We start from the raw sequence: 25,718 nt of genomic DNA, 5'->3' as shown, positions 1-25,718 counted from the left end.
GTCACTTCAATATTTCAGGTGTTTTATAAAGTTACGTTTGCTTCTTCTAAGTTTTCATTCCAATCGATAAATAACATGTTTACAATTCCAATTTACTTTACAGACTGTACGTGTAATACACGTATCTTAAACTAGTGTCAGCGAATTGCAGAGAATTTTGAATTATTCAATAGTTCACTTTTTATTATGCACGAGAGACGTTTCTGAAGAGACACGATTAGCAGCGGAACATTTGCCGCGAGCCGCGCGCGATTACGATTACACCACCGTATGCTTTTCGTAGGGAGATCACGAGCTATCGCAGATTAACCCTTCCTTCCTACGTCGGCGACAATTGTCGTTCCGGAGCGGCGCGGCGCGTCGGACGGGAGGATATTAGAGCGGTGTTTCGAAACGCAATTTCCGGGTTAACGAGGCTCCGACCAATGGAGCGAGCGTCATTTGTGGAGAGAGCCACGCGAGCGGAATTAGCGCGAATTTTCGAGCCGATAACCGGGTCGAGTGCGAAATAATTATCGGGCGCCGATGAGCCGCGTTATTATTCCGGAATCCGGGAAATCCCTGGAAAACACGGTAACACGCGTTTTCAATTAAAAGCCCCCCCCCCCCCCCGATATTGCCGGCTCGGCGTTACGCGGCGCGGAACGGCGCGTGCAGCGACCCGAATGATTTTTCGACCGCACCGCTGGTAAATCTTATTTAATCGTTTACACGTACGCAGATTAAATCCGACGCTTTACGAGGCCGCGCTTCTCACTCCGCCCGGAGCGCGCACAGAGAACAACGTTGTTAAAGCGAGAAACATCAGCTGTTATGACGCGACGTATTATAATCATAATTTCGTTAAAACTCGACACTCGATAATAATAGCCTGGTATCGCTAAATATTTCAATCTCTCGAGCTCTCGCCAGGGATTTACGAAAATCGGTAAAATTATAATTACGCCGGCGAAAAGGTGAACGGGGGTTTCCGTTCGGAACGACGAGTTTAAACTTCTTTCGAGTTTTTCTCGAACGATTTCGAGACAATTGTAATTCTAACATTTTTACCACCAGATTTTTGAGGGGGATGCGTTCCCCGTTCTTTGATGCGCGTTTATTTATTAGCGCGAATTATTTATTATCCGCCGGTTTGTATACCGCGATGGTATACCGCGTGCATTTTATACGCGATAAATCCTCCTCGATCTGACAAGCAATACGTTTTGAAGTTCGTAATTACGCGATCGAATGCGAGATATACGCGCACCGCGTCGGACGTGTATGTTACACGGATAGGATTACAAATGGCCAGACGGCGTCGAATTCGTGTAGTGACCGTATCAAAGCACAAATGGGGAAATCGATGCTACGGCTTAAACTACGCCGTGTACTCGAAACTCGGAAGCTTCCGATAGGAACAAGAGGAACTTAGTGCTGTGCCGCCGCCGTCGAATCCCCGGCAAACTTTGCCGAGAGTAATACGTCGAAGAAAAAGGACAAAGATCGCGATACAACGGGGTGAGACTACTCTTCTCGTTCCGCTTTCGACGTCGAAAGTCCGAATAGGTGTTAAAGGGAGATAACTACGTTTCTGCATGCAAAATGCTTGGCATTTAATTTCGCACTATGATATATAGTAAAAACTATCTAGAAATTTTTATCTAAGTGAAGAATAATTACCTGGGGTGATTTTTATATTCTAGCAGCGAGAAAATTAATCTCACAACAATTTTTTTAATTCAAAATCCAGTCTTTTATTTCTATCTGATAAACAGCGACTTAGCTTTTGTTTTAAATTAAAAATAAGTATTATATAGTATATTTTTTTTAATAACTACTTTTTATGAATATTAAATATACAATCTTATCGAAAATCCGCGACACAAAAGCGTTTTATTATTGATATCTTTATTTTTTTAATATTGTCATAATAAGCTCAACGTGCTTCTTCAGTTTTTATTTAATTTCTTTTTTATTTTTTAGATTATATATATACATAATACCGTTAAATATTAACAAAATATATAACAATTAATGATACACAACATATAGTTAATAATAATTTTAATTGGTGTAAAATTTAATAAAAGACAATAGAACTTTATTGTTTATACATAGTACACATTTTAATTTTAATAAAATATAATTATTGGAAATATAAAAAAAACTTGAAAGAAACAAATAATGGAACGACATTGATTGAAATTAAATTTCAGCACAATCATTAAACAGAGCGCATCTACATAATTAAATAAATTTATTTTGAAATAAAATTTAATTCTTTTAGGTTCATAATTTAATTATGTGCAGAAATGGAAATTTATTTATTAATTTGTATAATTTATATTTATTTCAATAGGGATTGAAGGTAACAAACAATTTATCGATGTAATTTGCACAAGTAAAATATATGTAAAAAATATACTTTTTGCTTTATAATGAATACATTATTTATTTAAATCTCAGAAAAGTGAAAGCGTAGACTGAAAATGCAGTTCTGAAATACCGCGAAACGTAGACAAGACATTGGAGAATATCTCCCTGAGAAAGAACTACCCTTGTAATAATCTCCCAGGACTATACGGGCATGTGAAGTTCCGTAAAGTTCTCCAAGTCCTCTCGGACGGGACAGCTAACGGAAATTTTTGATTGAGGCACGGAAAGTGGGTTTCGGACTTCGTAAAATGACGCAAAAAGGGAGCGTTTCTCCGGGGAACATTTTTTGCGGGAATCCTTCCGGGACACAATGGAAGGTACGCGGTTTTCCTTTGTGGGGAAACTTTATCTCGGGGTTCGCGAAAGTGTGAACCGCGAGTTTTTAAAATGTCTCATTACCTCCAAAAAAAAAAAAACCTAACTCCCCCCGAGGGGACGTTTTTACATGGATCCCCGCGGGACTCGAGTGAAGTTGTTGCTACGCGTGTTGGTATACCTGATGTGTCCGCGTAAATAATAAATATGTAGAAGGCAAACATTCGGGCCGCATCGCCACCGGATAAAATAAACTTTCCTTACGCTAAACGCGCAGTCGCCGGTGTTTGCGATAGAATAGCGGAACTGTCGCTGCGAGCTGCAATTATACGCATTTAGCGCGCGGGATGTAAAGAGCAACTCTGCTTTACTATACCGGTTTGCGAGGGAATTGTCCTGCTCCGGTTAATCAGCATGTTTCCCCGTAAGTTCATTACCAAAGTGGCTCTCGTGTCAATTGCACTCCGTCGACTCGAATCACCCTCTCCCTTGCCGCTCTCTCCATGGTATGCTATTGTTTCCTGAAGATGTCACGCCTTCATCATGTGCTTTGCATTTAGATATTGATGCTTATTAAGTGAGAGGGAGAGAGAAGAAGAAGGAAGAGAGAGAGAGAGAAATTGTGTATTTAGTCGTCGCTGATGACACTTGGGATTTTAATTAAAATAACGATTTCTGCAAACAATTGTATTACATTGAAGAAAAGTGTGGTTTATTGAGCCGCATAGATTAAATATTCTCACTTTTACAATTAGAAACAAATATTATTTATTCTATACAAAGAAAAGAAAAAATAACAGAAAATCCATGGATATATGATCGTGAAGTTGACACAGCCGTATTTCTGTTGAGAAAATACAGTTTGTTATTGTGGAATACGAAAGCGGATTATGCATATGAATAATGTAATACGCCGCGCAAAAATCATTATTCATTCTCCGCCGGATTAAGATTATACACTCGGAATTAGTGATATATACATTGGTTATATCCGTTAGAAATATAACAACGGGCTTAGTACATATATGAGGTAACCATTATCCTTGTAATATACGTTTTCATTTCATTAAGCGTAACCCGCTAAGTTACAGGTAGCAGTTTTTGAGAAAATTTGTAGTTTCCAAACGTACATTTCACTTCATAAGCTGTCCTACGTCTTACCACGTATGTCGGACGATATATACGCCGTTTCTGTTACAGAAACTTGTTGTAGAAACCCTTTATTATACGCGATATAAATTCTTTGACTTTGAAATTGGACATATACGTTGAAAAATAATTTTTATTACCAAAAATCTAATGGAACAATCTTTTAATTATGGGAGATATGTAAAACTTTATCAGTATTTCACATAAATATTAAACAGAGACTATGAAAAAGTTTTCAAATCTTTCTCTGCAAAAGTAATTCTATATAATAATTTCTCTAGTTATCGTTAATTATTATAAAATAAGAAAATGTTACGTATTATAATTACGTAGTATAGATATTCTAATAAAAAAATCTCTTTATAGTATTTTCATATCCTAAGAGGGGTATCAACTTTCCTGATGCTTGTTATAATCCGGTTATTCCAATTAAAATAAATTCTAATACGATTCTCTTGTGAAGCGTGCCGGTCGTGCAGACAAAGGCAGCGTTGCATAACAAGATTTTAATTAACAGTATATCATTAAGCTCTTATTAAGCTAAGCAGCGAATATTATCTCACTTTTTTCTCGACATTATTACTAATAGACTTTCCCAGCTTTGGCTCACATTTTTGAAACATTTATTACCATTATAAATCTAAAAGGAAAAGCATGAAATGCAGTAAATAGATTTTGCTATTAATAACGTAGTATTAGTTGACACAATTATCCATAATTTCATTCGCGAGAAGATTGCGCGGAGAGTGCGCTAACGAGGTCTCATAAAATAATCGCTATTACGTTTCCCATGCGATAGAAACGAGGAGTCCTCGACACGGACGCGGAAGGGAAGTGTCGAGGGAAATGGCGAATAACGCCAAGGAGAAACGGCAAAAAGTTACATGGCCTTCTGGCACGAGGAGAGTTTCGGTATGAGAAAATGTGCCGTTTCTCAGAAATATTTCTACAAGTTAGAGCGCGAAATATGGCGACACGCAGAAGAATTATGAAGGTACCGCACGCATTTCACCTACATTTTTATATATAAAGGGAAAAGAAATTAAAGAGAAGAATTATTATAATATTATCGTGTATTACACAGAGGCAAGATTTTCTATTTGTTTCGTTCGTTTTCTTTTATTCGTGAAAAGCCGAGTGAGAAATTTTGCACCTCTCCAGGCTGTCGCTCGCGCGATTTGTTAATTGCGGTGGCGTTAATAAACTGTCATCGTAATTTGCTTATACACATTTTCACATTCGGATCATAATGCGTGACTCACAAATGCGCGATCGCCCGCGAAAGTTCGGGTATGCACGTGCATTTAACTAATTAACGAGCAAACAGCAATGTCAACGTGCATTCGCTATTGCACGAAACGGTCGTTATACTTCCCCGCATAAATACATTTCATTAATAGTTCACGATGCGGCTGTTATATTTGCGGGAATCATTCGTGCAAAAGTTACAAAGGCCTCATGCAGCGACGAACATCATGCCCTCTTTGTGGTTGTATCAAAGCGATCTTGGTCTTAACTTAACCAAATTTATGCAACAGAGGGTTCTACCGATTTAATAAGACACGCGATAAATTTTGATAGATGATACGTGGTTTCAATAGATTATTCGCGTTGAGAATAAAATTTAAAATATCCATGTGCTAAAAAAATTTGACAAACAAAAATCTTAATTTTCGCTCCTTAAATCCTAATTTTTACATATAAATTTTATTTATATTATTTTTAAAAAGTGAAATAATAATGTAAACTATGAAAAGTCAAAGTAAATTATATTGGACGGACGTGAATGCGATATAATAAGAAAATTGAATATCAGAGCAATTAAATAAGTTTTGTTTTTCATTTTTTTCCCTTTTTGTATTCAGTAATTGCGCATAATTAATGAGCATCTGCGGGACAGATTCGATCTCGTTTCTTTTTATTTCTACGATTTAAAAATCAGAGAAATACGATAGAGAAAGCCAAGAAAATAATATGCTAATGAATATTTTTAAAAGATCATAAATATAAAGTAGAGTAACGAAGAAAGCGGATTGATAAATTTTATACATTTTTTATTTCCAATTTAATTTTATAATGTCATTATTTAAAAATAATATTGTGTCCTCGATAGATCATTTTTAGTAACTCTTTATTAAAAAGCACAATTCTGTCGCGAAAACGTGATATTTCTGAGAACGCAAAAGGAAGATTTATCGAGAATCGTGTTTTTCGTAGTTCACCTCGCTGTATCCTTTTCCTACCCTTCACGTCTCTCGTCGTTTTTCATCCCCAAGCGTAATGCAATTTCAGCTGCATCGGCGTTGTTCTTATTGAATTGGGTATACAGAAAAAAAAGAAGTATACGGCGTCGAAACGGAACAATAAGATGCTTTCCGTTGCAAGCAAGGAACGACGCAAGTTCGAGTAAGTAGGATACATCGCTGAGCCTCGCGAAAGAGAAGTAAAAAGTCCGCGGGCTTGTGACACGCGAATAATAACGACGCTCGTTCGAGATCGGGAATGCGGCTCGCAGACGCAGAAAAAGGAGGAGAAGAGAAGCGGGAATAAAAGTCACGGGAACGTAATAATTTTATTTCTCGCGGGAGGGGGGGGATTATGCGCCGAGACGAGGGATAAACCCGAAGACAGTGGTAATTCGATGAAAGTTTACGACTGCGTTCGTTAATCCGTCAAAAACAGCAGCGGCAATTCGATTATTATTTACGGATTTGCTGTGCACGTCGCGTGACACGACAGCGACGTTAAAAGCAGTTAGAAAGAGCTAATCAACGAGAAATAATTATGCTTTTTTGGTGTTGCCTAATGAACGGAGCGACATGTCAAAACATGTATGCTGCAACGGACGTGTGTAAATTAATTTTGAACAAAAGGCTCGTGAAATAAAAACTAAATTAAATATCACGATAGGTGTGTTTTTTTTTTGTATTTATATATTAATTTAATATGATATATGAAATGCATACGTATATATTGTACAGATTATTCGTACACTTCCTTTTGAAATAAAGAGAAGTGATTTTTATCGGAAGCCAAAAAATTTTGGTAAGTAAATTGATACACTCTACAGAATGATGGTATTTTCCGGTTCCGACCAGAAATGGACTATCCATTATTCGGATGTTGAATTTTTCAAACATAACATGTTCGTTTTATTGCAGATTCGGATTACACGCGCAAACAGATAAACTTTTGTCTCAAACATTCTTTTTGGGCAATTAATTATTAATCTTACGATCTTATGAACAATCTCAAGAAAAATAAAGTTAAATAAAAAGTTAAGGTAGTTTGAGAAAAAAGCTCTAGACAGAAGTTTATTTTACGTGTAATCTGAATCTGTCATAAAAAGTACCGTGTTTTCTTTATCTTAAAAGGATGCATGCGTATGACAGTTGTACAAATTGTGGAGGAGTAATTTTCTATATGAAAAACGAGAATGAACGAATGCATATCGATTGGCGATATTTCATTCTCAATTTTAACTAGAAGTAAGTTTAAGGTCTCGTTCCGACTCGAATCTGAATATTATGATAAATGCGTCGAACTGTCGCCGATCGACTTTCCGTCTTTCGCGCAAAAGCTGATTACCTCGGACGTGTACTCAGTGCACCCCGTAGGCTTGCGAATCTCTTTATCTTAATCACGCGTATCGATCGCCGCGCGCGATGAAACGGCGAAGGGCGGTTGGCAGAGCCGTGCCGACGTTCGGATAATGCAAATTTAAACGAGTAGCACAATTTGGCCCGGGGATCGAGATCCTTCGAGATGGTACTCTGGGAGGAGCTCTCTTGTTCTTGGACCATCGTCGTGCAACGATCCTCATCTCGCAGTTGACGACGCACCGCCATTGAGATCGTGTAACGTGATCCCCGTTCGTGTCGATCATCTCGTCTTTATCGTTCTGGCACTCGTGCGAGACGAGACGAGAGGGTATAGGTACCTACGACGCAGCGGGTGCCGTCGCTGCTGCGCCAGGTAGACACAGCGTAATATCGAGAGGACCGACAAGTATCGATAACGCAGTCCATATGCAAAATAATGGCAAAGATCGAGCGTTCGTATATATACATATATATATATATATATAAACGGCGCGCTTCCGCGCTCTTCGTTTTACATGCAAAACACCGAATAGTGGATGAAGCATGAAATGATATCTGCTATTGCCAGGTCCCATCGATTTTTGCCAAACCAACCATGGGAAAATCTACCGTTCGCCATCCTCCGATTCTTCTCTTTACTCGTTCAAACAACTGGAAACTGAAAATATAAGCACACGAGGTGAAACATCGCGTGTGTTGAAAATTGTAGAAATCACTCGGGTTTCGTGTTTCAGAATGATAAAAGAATTTATTACTTTTTACAATTTGCTGGTAACATTAAAGATTTTTTTTTTTACAAAAAATAATCTATTATTATAGCCGCTCTTGAAAAATCGAGCTCTAGTAATTTTTACGTACGCTGCACGCGCGATAATCACATTTTGCTGAACAGTCGATTATTTTGCAGTGCAGAAACATCGCGGTGAATTTTCGGTAATTAAAATCACTACGGTCTCTCATTTCTCAGTTCGTATTTATTGATTTCGAAAGCGAATAAAAAAATCGAGCAACGTATGCGCGCACGAGCGGATATCGGGGACCGAACATGACTCGGAGGCAGATAAAAATGAAGGTACGTGTCTTCCCGAAGACACGACCGGCGGTAGCGAGATTCACGTTACATTAGCGAGATGCAAAACGGCGCAGACAGTGCCAGCCGCGAAAAAAGGAGCGGATCGTGCTGATACGCGCGGATAACGTAGATATAAGGGAACAGGGAAAATCTAACGAGCTCGAGCTCGGCTGCGAGATCGAGGAAGGCGGCTGCTGCCTGCCCGACTGTCGCTCCCTTTCTATCTGAAAATCGGGAACAGCCTCGGGGCCCTGGGGTTGGCTTCACGGATGCCCCTTCGTGCCTGCCACCCCTAAACGTCGTAATTGGAGTCTACTCCCTTCTTGTACCCGACTCCGCTCTCTCCTTCGTTTGTCGCGTTCGACCTGCGCCATTCCGTTCTCCTCGTTCTGCTGCGAACCGTGTCCGTACAGTTGGTGTCGAAATGGTTCGGGCTGTTTCCTCGACCATAATATGCATATGTATTATTCTATTTATTATTCTATTTTATTCTGTAAACGCATAAATTAGAAGCAATTAAAAGTTGTTAAAATGCTAAATTTGAGATTATATCTAGCTTCAGTTTATGATCGCGTTTCCAATAACGTATTTATTATAACAATTGATACAGAGAGATATAATTAAACATCAAGATTCGCTTCAACCAAAAAAATACATTTCTTTTTATACTTGTATTATATACTTAGCAGTCTAATACTTAATTTATTTAAAAAAATTAACATCTTATACGTCGCATCTATTCATGTCTTTATTAATAAAATATTTTTTGTCTAGCTTTATATAAATATCTTTAAAAGTTTTAAATGAGGTAATTACATCTATCACACTCACATTAAATTTTAAACACATATGCTTTATTTGTTGTAAATCATACATATTATATTATAAAGGGTTGAGGACGTAATCGATATGTAATTTACTCGCTAATTCCATTTAATTCGTCGTCAATGTCGCATCGTTCCTAGGGTATTAAGTTGGAATTAGCTCTTGATCACCACGTGCGACTGTTCTCACAATCTTGATAATATAACTTGCGCCGCAAACAACGGGCTTCAATGTACGAGATTAATAAATACCCAAATAAAGCCATAAAAATTTTCCCAGTATCTTTATTAATTGTAGAAAGTAAATATATATATGACGGTAATTATTGACACAAAGTCAGAGACCGCGGAGAATACGGTCATCAATTTCTCCTCCAGTATATGTCGAAGACTAATCAAACGATGAACAATAACCGTGGCTCAGCACGTTTGTTCTATTGCAATTGCCATTGTTTTGCATACACAGCATGTACAACTACAAAGCTTGTTAGCTCCTATTTGTCGCAATTAAAGGATTGACAGGTATACAGCAGTGCACATTGTCTGACTTTATCATCGAATACCGAATGAGAGTTTACAAACTGCACGCATTAATAAGTAATACGCCAACAATATAATAAATGTATAATTGTCATTTCTAATAATTTCTATAATATAGATAGAAATATCAGACATAGGTAGAAATATATTACACAAAATTATGCAGTTAAATTAATCGAAAGAGACTTTATCGATTACTTGAATACATATAAAAATAATGCACAAATAATAAAATAAATTTAAATGACTGAAGAGCTGATTTCTTCACATAATATCTTGTGTCTTTTTTTTATCAGGAAAAGTAATACTCATTCGCATTTTAACATTCAACAGGAGGTGTGTGAGGTATTCGTGCCCGATATAAATTCTGATTTATCGCCATGACGGCCGGTACTTTATGGAACTACGTGCATGTGCGATCGCTGTTTTATAATCCACCCCCTTCGGTCGCTTCCTGCAGTAATGAGCAGATAACGATAATTGCGGTAATAAACGTAATGGTAAGGGGCAGCTTTCTCTTTTTCTCTCGCGCTACCGCGCCGCCATCAGATCCCGCTGTTATTTATGATAACCGGTAATAAATGTCAATTGTATGTAAAAAGGCTGGGCAAACGCGATATTTTAAGACACCCTCGGAGACAGTCCGCTGCACGCTTAGGTAATCATACGGAAATACGGTTCAAGAGTTATTGATTTGACTATAAATACTCATTTAATACTAATGCAACAGTAAGAGAGTATATGTGCAAAATGTTCTACGATAATTGTGCAACATGTCACATAATAATATATTTAAAAATTAAATTAAATTAAATTGCGCGACTGTAATAAATTTAAAAAATTGCCATATTTTTAAAAAGTAAATTAAATCTTTCCGATTTATTAAAATCATGTAATTGCATTTTTCTCTCGAAACATGTAACAATTTGTTATTAAAAAATAATTAATTTACATAAATGTCAATTCGCGATTAGACAACGTAAATTTTGCTATTCAAATAAGTGTAAAAAGTAGCATTACAAATTAAATTGAATTTTTTGCACATCTCAATAAAAGTCAAACAAAATTCTCGTGCAAAAGTTCATTAAAATCCACTTACTCATTTAAAAGTTACCTACAATAAAACTGCAGTAAAAATGTGATAAATTTCGCACACAAGCCAAATTATTCGTTGTTTTGTTCTTTGTAGTTTTTTCAGGGGCAGAATTAAACATTTACGATCAAAACTTCTTTGTCATCGATTAGGAAAGCAAATCTAAATTTATAGTTTAAAATTTCGACAACTTTTAACTGATATTGTATACTCAAAGTGTCTTTATATTCGTTCTGTAGCGCTGGCAAGTGATTTTTTGGTTCGCGCGCAAATTCAAGGGGGGAAGCCATCGGTCACGTTTTCCGCGCACACGACTCGCGAGAGTGACCAACTTCACGGCGAACAATTCGTGGTGTGCGTCAAGGTGGGCGATCGTTTCGCGCTCCGTGCTCATTTAATGAAATCGTGGCGACGCGTATTGGAAGCCGGCGTTTGCCGCGGGGAAACGAAATCACTCGGCACATCCACCTCGTCACGTGTTAGAGACATTACGAGGGAAAACGGTATCGTTGCCCGCGGTCTTGGTGTTTGTTTATGCAGCGCACGACGTCTAAGCAAGGTTACTGCCATTTACTCGTACTACGACATTCGGACCAATGGTTGGCGACGTGGACCGTGGTATTTCGGCATTACTCCCTCAAGTCAGATTGCAACAAGTAATAACGAAATATCTGACGCGTACATTCTCTACAGTTACATACGTAATTAGCAGCATGCGCGAGTAATCAATTCTCGTGACTGATCTCTCTCTCTCACTCTCTCTCTCTCTCTCTCTCTCTCTCTCTCTCTCTCTCTCTCTCTCTCTCTCTCTCTCTCTCTCTCTCTCTCTTCCTCTCTCTTTCACTTTCACTCCTCGTAAATACGAGTGTGGTCGTGTGACAATCGTACTTTTCTTCGCGTTATTCTTCTGTCACAAATAACGTGTGATTATTGTCGGGAGTATTGCGAAGTGCCGCGATATCGTAATTAACTTTGCTTTTGCGAGTGCGTGTAATATGTGTGCGACAAAGATCCGAGATGAGAGGAAGGAGGAGGAGGAGGAGGAAGAAGAGGAAGAAAAGCAGACATCAGGCGAAGCCATAAGGTAATGTTAATTTACTCTTTATTAATAGATAGAATCATTAACAAATCTTGTAAAAGTTTATAAAGATCTCTGGAATTTACGTTTTCTTTTACTGCCTATGTATAAAGCAAAGATTTAATTATTTTTTAATGAAAATATAGAAAAAGTAGATAAAGATGTTAAATTATTTTACATTTTGATATATATATTTTTGTATTTTACAGATTACATCTTGTGCATATCGTACTGGTGAGTATTAAATTATATTTATTTTAATTTTACAGCAGTGGATTTATTTAAATTATTAATCACATAAATGAATAATAATAATAATGTGTGAAGTAGATCGAAAAAGAATTAAAGAATTAAAGATATTCTATTAATTGTTGATAATTCCTTTATAATTATACATATAGATTTTATAATATATATTTATAGAAGCAAACTTCTACTTATTCTTATAAACAAAATCCCTGAGTTTATTATATGTATGATAGCTAATTTTTATTAATAAGCACTAAATTGATAATCAAGTATTTATTAGCTTTTCACTCGTGAAGTTTAATGTTCGCTCGAAATTTAATGTTTTTAATATTACAAAATTACGAGTGAAAATTATTACGAAATATGCGAGATTTGGAATTATCGATGGTTATTACAAAAGCAGAATCCGCAAAACGAAATATTTTATCTCGTTTCCAATTTGTATTTGTTTGATATTGAACATATTTCGCGAATTTGTCATAAATATATTTTATTGAAAAAATTTCTAATTTACATTCCGCGATAAATAATTAATAATATTAGAAAAAATTGCAAACACTTTTCTTCACTTTCTCAAATGCGATTGTTCCCTTAGCTACTTTTTGTCGGATAAATGTTAAGAAATACATTTGTATTCCGACGAGAACTCATGATCTTTACTATGGAATATCTTTTTTTTTGTTATTTTAATGTGGAAAATGTACATGGAAAATTGAGGACCTCGGTGCAGAGCTAAAATTAAACTCGAGTTTTATTAAATTATAATCCTCAGAAACAATAATTGGTAAAAATTGATAAGGATTTATTAAATATTAACGTATTATTAAATACATTCTTTTGTAGTCGCTTTTCGCAAAAAATTATTCTATTCATATTTTGATATTTATTTTTGCAATAATAGAAATACATAGTTGTTAATAACGGAAGAATTTTTTCGCGTGAATATATTGATTCCAGTACAATAAATAACAATAATACAGAAAAATTGTATAATGTTTGCATTATAATGGTTTGAAAAACCGTGACTGTCATTAATCTACTAAAATGACCACTATTAGGAACAACCTGGGAAACTTGCAGGATTCGTTCCTTCCTGCAATGGAGTCCTTAATGTTCAACTGGCTGCTTAACTTTTCTCCGCAATTTAATCTTATGAGGCCCGTCAGAAGCAGGGCACATTCAATTCGCTCTCCACCTTAAGAATACTTTTTCTTTAGGTTGACAAAGTATGAGTAGGCTGTTCAATAGAGCAACCTCGCGAATTGATCACATTATTAAGCTAATTATTTTCATTGCGCTGTTATTTTTTACCGATTGTTAAAATTCATACAAGGCATTTTTATTTTATAAAGTAAAAAATATTGAACTCTGATCAATTATTTGATTCAGTCAATATAATATTGAAGTCGTGTAGAAACGCGATTACGGAAAGCGCTCAATACATGGAGCAATAATTATGGAAAATTCCTATTGCACTGCAGAAGTACATTACAGAGATTACTCGCATTGCAATCGGACATCGAGAGTATCGATCAATTTATTCATCACATTTGCAATACAAATTTTTAAACCATGATTTATCTTCTATCATATTTGATCATTGATTTATATTGAAGCTTACTTTCGTATTCAATATTTACTTCGAAAGTATTACAAAATATATTTAAACTTAATATTTTCCTTTATGATTGAAAGACATAAATTTATTTAATTAATCCCATTGTTTGCGTTAAAAAACTTAATAAGTTCTGTTACTAAAAGTACATTGATAATTAATGTCACATAATATCCCATTAATATATCAAACAATTAACAATTAATAACAATTATATGTTTGATATAAAACTGCGTATTTTATGTTATTGGAAGTACGTTTTTCTTTTTTTAATATATTTGCGTTAATAAAATGTTACAAAAATACATGAATGCATGTAATTTAATCGTACACGATATTTTATATTTTTGCATTACACAATAAATTGTATCCTCTTAAAATAAATTGTATTAATTTTTATTAAAATAAAAATTAATACAAAAAGTAAAAAAAATAAAAAACCATCAAAGAAAAAACAGAGAGCTGCCTATTAAAATCAGTAGAGATGATAGAAGACACTCTTGATCCATTTTTACTGGATATTTTAACTCACATCTAAAACTGAAACTAAAATTGACACTAATCAAGACATAAAATTAATTAAAATTAAAATTGAAATTGTTTTAGAAAACTATTATTTAGAGTCTTAGTACAAATATAAAAATAAGGTTACATTTTTCTGGCGGCATAATTAAGAATGTAATAAAACAATTAACATCGGAAATGTCAAAGATCTATTCCGTTATCTTGTAATAAAGTGTACGCAAGACCAAAATTAATCAGTAATTATTTTATTTTTTTAATTTACTTAAAAAATATTTGCAGACGTTCTTAATTTCTTAAAACTATATATTTCTCTCGGGACTCTAAGATAATACATAAAGTTATATGAAACTAATTTACATAACTACTTTCTCAAATGAGCTAAATATCAGATTTCATTTTTTTAGCAAATATTACATTTAATATGCGTTATTATTCTGTATTAAAATTAACTTAAAAAATGTATGATTTGCCGTGAATTTATTTTATTAAAACATCTTGTGGCAATTAATCAATACAATATCTCGTTTCTGCAGCGTACTATCATTTATTAACTTCTTTGTGAAATTTTTTATTAATAATTCTTTCTTCCTATATAATATTTTACTTATAATATATCTTGAAATATATCTATGCAAATAATATGCATGAGCATTTGACGTGAATATATTTTATAAAGCATTAAATCATGGCAACGATCGGTATAATATCTTATTTCTACAGCATATAGTTTATAATTTTTTTGAAAAATTCTTTATTAACAATATTTTTTCTTCTATATAAATATCTTGTCCATAAATTTTATATATACAATTCTGTGCAATTTTCATTTCTATGCAAATAATGTATCAAGAAAAATTTTCTAACAGAGTAGTTTATGACTCTGAAAACCGTCGTGACTTCAATTTTTATAATTATTTTTATGAACTTTTTTGTAGTCCAACTGTAATCTCCCAAATATCAAAATACTGTTAAAATATTATGATTACGTGTACTATATATTATGCAGATGTATTTAAACCATTAAACATTTTATGACAATAACTAAATATTAATATAGGAGGAAGGATCTCTCTCTGTTGCCTAAGTTAACAATGGAATTGCGAAAATTACCCCATTATTATATAAACCAAAACTACTTTGTTCATCGAGAAATTATGCAGTTAAACTCTGAACATGCCGCTGTCAGCCTTTGCGAAATTTGAATTATTGTCGCAAACGCAACTGGTCAGTCCGAATGAGACTCGACCAATGGAAATGTTCGCCTTCTGCGAGTTACTATGCGCGCAAAGTTCACCTAAATGCAGTTAGCCGCTATGATTACGGAACTATTGTTGTAACGCCGCGCAGAGTTAATATTCCGTATTCCAACGTCTGTTTGGACGTTATCATGTGCTGCGCGGGTGCACACAGAGCTCGATAGTGTTTACCTTTGCTCGACGTACTGCACAAAATTAGTTCTAATTACGCGGCTTTTATGCATTACTTCCTTGGCAGTTACATCACGTTTTTCGCCGAAGCTACACTATGTGCGCGCGCGCGAGCGATCTAATTTATCACAGTGACCGGTCGGACAGTCGCGAAATTGCATTCTCGTGAACACTTGCCTGACATAACGTTCCTCTATCACCGCTGAAACTTGCATTTATCATTTGCAGATCGCATTAATGTTACGCGCAATTATCACTGCTATTATCGCGCTCGTTGCCTACCGGTTCGCCAGTTTAATCAACCTTTTATTATCGTAAAACGTTTTATATCTGCGCGTAATGCGCGCGATTATACGCGCTCTCGCGAAAATTTATCGCATTTTGTCCTCTTTGTTTCGCGAGAATGAAAGAAAAGCGCAATGTCCCCCTCTAATCTAATGCCCGACGCAATTAAAAAAGAAGGATAACGCGATTTTCTTAGGCGCAGGCCCCTCCGTCTCGCACGAAACATATTTTTTGTACTTATGTTTGATAGATTTACATATCGTAACCGAAGATTTATGGTCCCTCGGCGATCGTGCTCGTGCAAGTTTATATTCATTAACCGCGAAATAAGACGCGCAATAACTTAACGCGCTGCGTTTAGAGCGCCTTTCATAAAGGACGCAGTCAAATGGGTCCGACGTGCAAAGTCTCGCCAATAATCTGATTTATTGTTATTGCCTGAATATGAGACGCGCGCGGAGAACGCCTTTGATTTCGTTGCTCGGTGCAGCGAGTTCGCCGTGTGGTATTTCGCAATGTGCCTTGCGTATAGCTCAGTCATTTCATCCCGCAAATTGCATCGCGCGAAACGTCATTTACACACAGGATTTCGATACAGTAGTTACCTTAAACTTCGCTTCACGGACGAATAGACGTCGCGCGTGTGGAACGCACGAATACGCGCGTCAAAATTCCAACGGGGGGCAATTACTTGTTAATTCAAATAGACGAGTTGTGTCATATGAATTTGGAACAGTAAGCATATTTAATTTATGCGGTTATTGCGTATAATCGCTGATTATTATTAATTATTGCGTTTAATTATCCAATGATGGAATTAGTCGAAATTTATTCTCATGTCACGCTGCACCTAATTAATCATTATAACGCTGCTTTGCGTACAGAACGTTTGATGCAATTTAAAAAATATTTAACATTGTTGTTTTCTTGAAATATTAATATTGTTGATTTACAACGTTTGTAGAGAAGAGTCGCCTGCATAGGTCTTCCAAAGCGACATTTCCTTATTTTTCAGAAAGCTACACTTTAATTAATGCCGCTAAAAACACGATCTACTTAGGCACTTTATACTTATGTATTTCTAAAGTTTTAATTTTAATTTTTCTCAAAAACAACAGTGGTATTGGTGACCTTATTCTACTTGTCAGGCTATTATCTAGCACCGCACCGTATTGTTGCCTCCGGCAACGCTGTACCATTTCTTTTACTTCGTTTCTCTCCAGCAGTTATTATCATCTGTTCTCGCGATGCGTTGTGTCTGTGCGTTTCGCGAGTGGGTTTACCGCCGGCAGCATATTTCGCTGCATTCGGGCCGTCTGATTTATGACTGCGGACTGGCCATGCAGTTTATGAAACTGTACTCGCGCGCAAACACTCCGGTTAGATAATACATCCCGTCGTCACTTTCGACTTCCCCGCCTGCACCGCGTTCCATCGGGAAAATGCGCGCAATAAATCCAAGCGTGGGATCGACGAATCGACGATCGATTCCAGGCGAGCTGAATTTTCCCTTTGTTCTCGAAGCCGGGAAAATGAAGCGAATTCTTATAAGCTCGATTAACGCTTGCTCGATACACTTGAAAAGCGATTGACAGTATATTACATTCCCGGAGCTTTTGCCGCTAGATTGCTCCGATAGTATTGCGATAGTAGCGCTGGTGATTAAAATATGAATATGAATGCGGAACGGCGCGGCGGCGGCGAGCTCGCACAGTTGATTCGCGCGGCCGTGTAACCAATTGTAAATAACTCGGAAATTATGGAAAGTATTCTGCATAATTTGCACAATAATGGCGATAATAACTGCTGGAAACGAGGTTGATTAATTGCGCGCCGCTCCCTCGATTTTCGACGATTCGCTCTTCGCTCGTTTTTCGTTTTGCTCCGCGCGATACGATCGCTCGCTGTCACAGCCCCGCTCGCGGATGCAGCGTCGTTTCACGGGCTCGTATATACGGCGTGCAAAACGTCCCCGTAATCTGATTTATCGTTCACGGACGGCGGAACAGTTTATAAAACTGGGCGCACTCGAATACTTCCTATACGCTGTCCAGGCTGACTCAGTTAGTATGACTATCCCTCAACTGCCCCTGTCGAAAAAAAAAATTCCCGTCCACGAACTTTTCGAAATCTGCCGGCGCTAACGCGAACGCTGATAGTAAAACATTTCATGTTACGAATCATCTGATTGGACATTTCCCTCCGCATTATATTTCCTTCCACAATATATTTGAATATTCCAAGTTGTCGAAAGTAATAGCTCTAATTGAATGGTATTGAAGGAAATAACATTGCAATCGTTATCTATAATATTACTTATATATAGGATTGCAATTATTATTTTAATTCAAACGAATAAAGGAGATATTTTCAAACAATTATTTATCTGAGCTGAAAGGGTACATTAAAAATGCATATCATGATTTGCACACATTTCATGTAAATTTATCGAGCATTGTTCTTCTATTTACTGCTACACTATTGAATAACACGTTCGGTATGCATTATACATATGATAATGATTATTATTCTTGTTGTAACATATTGGAATTACGTGGGAACGATCGTCTGCGCGTTGATACGCGGTAGAAATTGTTTTAGTCGTTCCAACAACGACAGCTCGTGCCACCGAAATATAACTCTCGCGATTTTTCCTCCCACTTCTCGTGGCTCCTTCTCTCTTTTTTTTTTGTTGTTGTTGTTGCCACCGACAATCATTTGCTTTCTCGCGAGTCCGTGGCGCGGATTTCACGGTGGTGTACGGCGTGCGAAATGTTCGCGTAATCTGATTTATTGTCATGGCCGGGGAAGGGAGGAGAGGGCAGTTTATGGAAATGGGTCTTCTCCCGCGGATGTTCGCTTTATATTGGGTGAGAGCTCAACGTCCCGGCACCAGCGCGTATTATCTCCTTTCGCGACTCGGCAGGCTCCTCTCTCGCTCCTTTTAATTCCGTCGATTATTTTGTTTTTCAACGACACCTTATTATCACCGCCCGTTATTATTAGACACGCAATACGCAATGTCATTGTGAGAAATGAAAATCAATTAAAATAAAATTATCGACAGTAATTAAAAAAAATCGCGTTAGTACCGAACGGATACGTTTGGATGGAATTAAAGCTAAACTAAAAAGAAGCAAGACAAATTAAGCGCGTATGTGCTTCGAGAGGTGCATAAATCACGCGAGGGATCGCGCTACGCTCTCGCTGGCTCCACTTTGAAATTTTTCGCGGCAAAGGAGAGAGAGATTCGCGCCGACCGCAGCTTCGATTCCGCGCATCTTTCGGAATGCGGCATTTACCGTTCGCCTCGAAATGAATTTCGCAACGGCGGAAGCGGCGCGGCGCGCTCCACCGCGCGATTCGACGTGCATGCCAATTAACGGGAGAGCGACCATAACGGGCAAATTTGCAGCTGGCGGACTGCAGACCGGCCCCGGATATTTACGATCGATCAAATCACGGGATCATAGAATTCTAGCCTAAATAGCGCGGCCGATGTTATTAGGTGAGCGTACGCCTCGTAAAATCCAGGACTTTCTAGCCGCGCTGTGTATTAACGGAAAAGTTCGCGAGCCCGAACGGGCTACGATTGGTTCCGGCGGATCGATCGTATTGCGTTATCCCTGCGATCGATTATCACATATTGTTTTTCCAAACAATGCGGCGCCGACGCAAATCCACGGTGAATACGATATTAGCAGTGAATTACAACCAACAGCGGATTATTCGCGTCGCGAGGAACATGATTTTATCATTGTCGTTATTACTTATCGCGGTCGTATCGACGTTTCCTTCTTGAAAATGAAAAAGAAGAGAAGATCGCGCGATTATTGCGGCATCGCGATGACACCGACCATGACGGATATCGCGGATATAACGTGAAGACGATGGCGTCGTGGCACTTCTCCTCCACCTACGATAGGGTAGGTGCCGATAAGGGACTATTAGGAGACGCGTTTGGAATCTCGAGCACCTAAGGGTCTGATCACTAAGGAGCATTAGCACTTGCGATCAAGTTCCCGCCGGGACGTGCACTCCCCCTCCCCTCCTACCCCCTCCTCGACGTGCCGGCGTATGCACACAGGGCCACGTATGCGCGCCGCCCCGTCCCTTCGCACCTCACCCCCTTCCCGCTCCCGCAGACCGGAATATGATCCGTATCGTACGTTCGTTCACTCACACGCGCGAAACTTACGCGCGATCGTTACTAACGAACTGGCATTTCTTGCGCGTTTCGGCTGGAGCCTCGTGCCGGAGCTCGCGCCGGAATTCCGCATAAACGAACATTCTCGCGTATGGTAAGAGAGAGGGATATCGCACGAGAGATATCCGCCCAGTCTAAAGTCAATCTGATGATCCGCGAGGGATTCGTCGTCCAAAGAATCGCAAAAGTGTTTCAGTGTCACGAAATACTAAAATATTAAATAAGATATCTCGTGGCAAAAGCGCGATCGTTTAAAAGTAGATTTGCCCCGATGCAAATATTTTTTTAATGGGGGATATTTCGTTCTGAGATTTCTTTTTTTTTTTTTTTAAATTCGTGAATTAAACAGCCGGGGGATTTGAAGCCCGCGCAACGACAGATCGCCGGCGGTTTATATTCCGAAACATTCCGAATTTTTATTCTAAATATATATTCCATTCTCTATTTTATTTCATTTTATCAGACACCTATCATCGTCGGATCTTTATATATTCGAATTTGAAATTGGAAATATCGCTTCAGGCTGAGCTTCATCAATTGTTTGCCGCGGACCTCGGGGTGCGCCGCGCCGGTGCATGGTATGCACGTATATATGGATATCGTGTACCAACGCACGGGACAATATGTAATACCGCGCGTCGTACAGTTTAGCATATTGATCGTACAACGGCTGTATAACGGTCGAAATTATCTCCGCGACTCTGTACAATGTTCCCGAGTGATCAAAATATTTGCAATCACAGCGTGTAACACGACGTTTTACCAAGTACTCGACAAGTATCAGCGATGCTATGGCGCCCGTTCGATTTTCGCTAATGAAACTTTCGAAAACCGAAATTACCCACGCGCACGCGCGCAGTGCGCTCGTCCCCGCGCCGCGATGAGAGAGTATTCGCAGCGGACCCGTAGAATGTATTGACGAGTGTTCGTTATCAAAGATATTATTTTCCGCGCGATAGTTGGACCGAACGCGAAGTTTCGCCGAATGGAAACGGTCTGTAACACACCGTACAATGTACCTGCTCTCCCCTTCCCCCCCCCCCCTCCGCGGGTGATGAAAATATTGGCAGCCGTAGACTGTAATATTAACAAGTAGTTGACAGATCGCAGGACCCCGGTTATCAAGGATATTATTCTCCGTGCGGATATTGATCGAAGTTTCGGCAGGAGTTACTCCTGATATTGTACAATACCTGTCGCCGCATGATGAAAATATTGGCAGTCACGGGATGTAACACCGCATTTGAACAATAGATATTGAATAAATTGCAATAGCGTGGGGGGGGGCGGTGGATGAGGGGGAGGGACATCAATTTTTATAAAAACTAAATGAAAATTACGAACAAAAGTGCTTATGAATCTATAACTGACTTTGCTGAATGATAAAAAATGTTAGCGATCGTAAAATTTAATTCCCAACTTAAACCAAATATACCGGACAAGTTATAACAATGTATTGACATCGTTTTTCACAAATTTCGCTAACGGGAGATATATGTCGTTCTGTATATCAATATCTTTCGCGGAAATATTTGTGGTCATAAAATGTAATATTTAAAAAAAAATGTAACAAATCAGAAGAACTATCGACAATTTTTATCGACCGTTTTTGTCCATTTTTTATTACGGAATCCATTTATCTGGAGGTCCATTAAGCCTGAAATCAGCAGGCTGCCTGCCCGCTACAAAATCCAATACTGCTGGACCGTGAATTTTCGGTGATACGAGAAGAGCGATTGGAGGACTGTTTTAAATCGCGATTTATTTGCACCGTATCTTCCGACAAAAATGTTATTCTCTATACATAGAGCAAGTAGGCGCCTGATTTTTCTAAAGTAATAATGTCATAATTTTTTTCTAAATTTGTTTTACTTTTGTGCTTGTAATTCACGATTAAAAATATAGATGCATGCAATTTTGATAACTACTTTGCCTCTTTTAAGTTAACTTTTGAAAAGAGATATTGCTCTTATATTATAATTATTATTAATTACTTCTTTTTACTATAATTTATTTATATAAAATAAATGCAATGTAAAAGTCGCCAATATCGATGTAGATTTTCTAAAGCGATATCCCCTTATTTCTTGAAAACTAAATACTGCACTATTTTCTTTCGCGCAAACTGTATAGTTTAAATAATAGTGAATATATTAAATTATTTTACAGATTTGTAGCGTCTTTTTTATATCGTTAAAAACTTAATTATTGCAAAATTTGAAACGGTATTATAAAATACTGTACTATAAAAATTATATCATCTAATAGAAGACATTTTCTAGTTTGTAATTGTGTCTCTAAAATGTTACTTTTAATTTTTGTTTACGAAATATCATTTAAAAACAAAATAGTATGAGATCGGGGAAAACTTTCCTCTACTTATAAAACAGATTATATTCTGTATGATGTTTCTGTGCCATTTTCTCGCTGAGCATTTTTCTCCGTTAACTTTGGTAATTTACTTTGTATATGGAAATACACATTGTCAGACCATTCTCTTTCCACGGTAGTGTAATTCGTACATGTAACTACACGTCCCATTGGGCGCTGTGTGTCGTCGCAATACAACACGTGTGTTAAGTAAAAGCCCATCAGGCTGATGAGGATCGGTCTGCTCGTGCTTCGCATTTACACTTAATTAAGCCTGGGTTTACATCAAGAATGCGACGTTTATGGCTGTGGTCGATTCTAATTCCTTCCTTACATTACTGGCACGTATCACATAAATCAAGTCCCAAATTGGACAAATTGCATTTAGCCTTGAAAAATGAGGCATTATTTAACAAGTTTAATGCTAACTAGTAACATTTCTTACCAACTTTTAATCCAAAATAAAGAAGTTTTTAATTTGCACGGGTTTTGTACTTTGAAAAGTACGTGGCGAGTATCTCTTATAATTACAATAAGCCTCCAATTTTTTGTTATTAATTTTTACTGCATCATCTTTGAGTGCGTTAGCTGGGCTTAATCCATTCCGTAATGTACGAAAGTTATACATGCATTTAATTGACTATGATGACACAAATCTGTCAAAGTCAGTAATTTTGCACGCGTTTTCTTCCGTTCCTTTCCGCTACAGATACGTTAAATAGAATGGGTTACGTTAAAGAAATGCACAGCTTTTCTCTGAAATACATGTAAAGTCGCGGTTGATATCCTAGCCACTGTATGCGGGCATTAAGTAGAGGCCATCAGACTGATGAATGCGGGTCTTTCACGGTCGGCAGAAAAATTCATGCTGTCACCTCGCCGCCGGCTTTTTGCTTCAGCGTCCGCGAATTTTTCACGTCGTTGCTTGAACCCGCGAAGCCGTGTCCGCGCGTGTAAGCCGCGTGCACGTGCGTTCGCACGCGAGTGATGATGGACAGATACACAGGCTCTGCTCTCCTCCTCCTCCCCTCCTTCTTTCTCTCTCCTTCTCTCTCTTATAAAAACCTTCGAAGCGTACACGAGCATTAAGTAAGAGCTAGACTGGGCTGATGAGCCCAGCTTCTCGTTATACCTTGTGAGCACTCCCGTGTCACGTAAATATTAATGTATAATAATGCGGAGGATGCGAGTAACGCGAGAAACCTATTCCATTATCAGTAAAATTTGTGTGCGTTATAATTTAGGGGAAGATGGGTTTGCGGATACGAAAATTTTTGTGCATTTGTTAAATTTTTCGTGAAAGACACGGAAGACGCAATTAGTCTCCACAACTGCTACTTTCAAGTCGTTAAAGTCGGAAATGGACATTAAACATAAGATGAAAGATAGGACGAAAGATAGGAAAGATAGGACAATGAAACATAAGATAAAAGAAAAAAAAAGAAGTATTTTCGTAAGATAATAAAAAATGACAAAATGAGTTTTAAATCAGATATAGTAGACAATGTAGTAATGTTGTAATTTCCTTTTTATTTCCTTTTACATAAATCATGTACATAGTATTTACACGTACAAATTAATGTGAGGATTTCTAGAAGTCTTTCACTTCGACATAAAATGTTTTTTATATATAAATTGTTATTTTTAATTCTCTAATTATCTAAGCAAATTATGTTTCTGTCAATATTAGTAAGTGCAATGTTTAGTTTCCGAGAAATAAGGGAGTATCGCAGATTAGTTTTTGCAAGACGAGTTTAAATTATTTTTAAAAATACAATAATATTGGAGAAATAACAGCTTGTTAAAAATATAAAGAAACACGAGAAAGAGGTGATAAAATCGCGTCATTCTAAGCGTGACACGAGCGTGACGAGACCGTAGGACCTTCCGTTATTTACTCCTTGATGCAGCAGCATAGAAGCCAGGAAAGTGGTGCAACAGTAGACTCGCCGCGGCGTTTCATCTTTCACCGCAAAACCACGTCGGCAGGAAGTAAAGCCCGTCTTCGTAGACTTTAGAAACTGGCCGAGTGGTTTTATTATGATACGCCTCGCGTTACTTCTTTTAATATTTGCCCCTTTTTTCTAAAATGGATTACTATAAAATATCAAGTCATAATTGCATAATAATTATATAAACATAGCAAGTTAAAAAAATAATAATTTATATAAAATTATTATTAGCACCAAGATTTTTTTGACTGAAAAATGACATTTCCTATTATTTTCTAAAAAAAAAAAAAAAAAAAAACTGATTATTTAAAATGTACGAATAAAATATTATAGTGGAGACTAGCGACAGAGTAATTTCTTTATGACTATAGGTTGTGAAAAAACAGTTCGCGCGCATAAAAAAAACAACGCACAGTGCGCAGGGACAATAAAAGATCTCTGTGTATTTTTTTCCGGTTTACAAAATTAGAAACGTAATTGACGAACGTGGCCGGTAGCAACGAGCGTGAATCAAACCTCGCGAAGGACACCCATCGCGAATTGATTTCTCTTCAATCACGGGAAAAAAATTCTAAGCGAGATGAATGTTTTCGCAATATCGCGAAAATCATTTTCCACCGTTGGAATTTTATTCGGTCATTCGCGTTTGCCGTCTGCGCAAATATTTCGCGATCGAAACGAGATAAAGGAATGCGTACATTTTATAATCCTCGCGATTTCAGCGCGGCTGCTATCGTTTCACAGCGAAATATCCGAAATTATCCCGGTAATGTACTTCACGAGAATTCTCCAAGTATCATTTATCACTGCATGTTGCGCAATAAAAAGTTACGACGCGTCCGAAATTACGCTGTCGATCGGGTGCGACATTAGCGGTAAGCTCGCTGTCGTCATTATGAGATAACATATCGGGGCTTCGGACAAATGAGAGAATTAGTCGGGAAATTAGGGGATTGCGGGGACGCGTCAATGAAATCCGACTCCGACGGTTTTGAGC

The 25,718-nt window shown here is 37.5% G+C and overlaps 1 long non-coding RNA gene across 1 annotated transcript; it reads left to right on the top strand.

The window, feature by feature from the left end:
- The first annotated feature begins 10,850 nt into the window (after window positions 1–10,850).
- LOC118647055 lies at window positions 10,851–24,997 on the top strand. Its single transcript, XR_004964370.1, has 2 exons — window positions 10,851–12,097; window positions 12,301–24,997. It is a non-coding gene; the product is annotated as an uncharacterized LOC118647055 (long non-coding RNA).
- The last annotated feature ends 721 nt before the right edge of the window (window positions 24,998–25,718 follow it).

The sequence above is a fragment of the Monomorium pharaonis genome, chromosome 8 (genome assembly GCF_013373865.1).
Source record: "Monomorium pharaonis isolate MP-MQ-018 chromosome 8, ASM1337386v2, whole genome shotgun sequence".
NCBI classification, from domain to species: Eukaryota; Metazoa; Arthropoda; class Insecta; order Hymenoptera; family Formicidae; genus Monomorium; species Monomorium pharaonis.
Note: the sequence above shows the minus strand (reverse complement) of the source record. Positions and strands in the feature narration are given on the sequence as shown.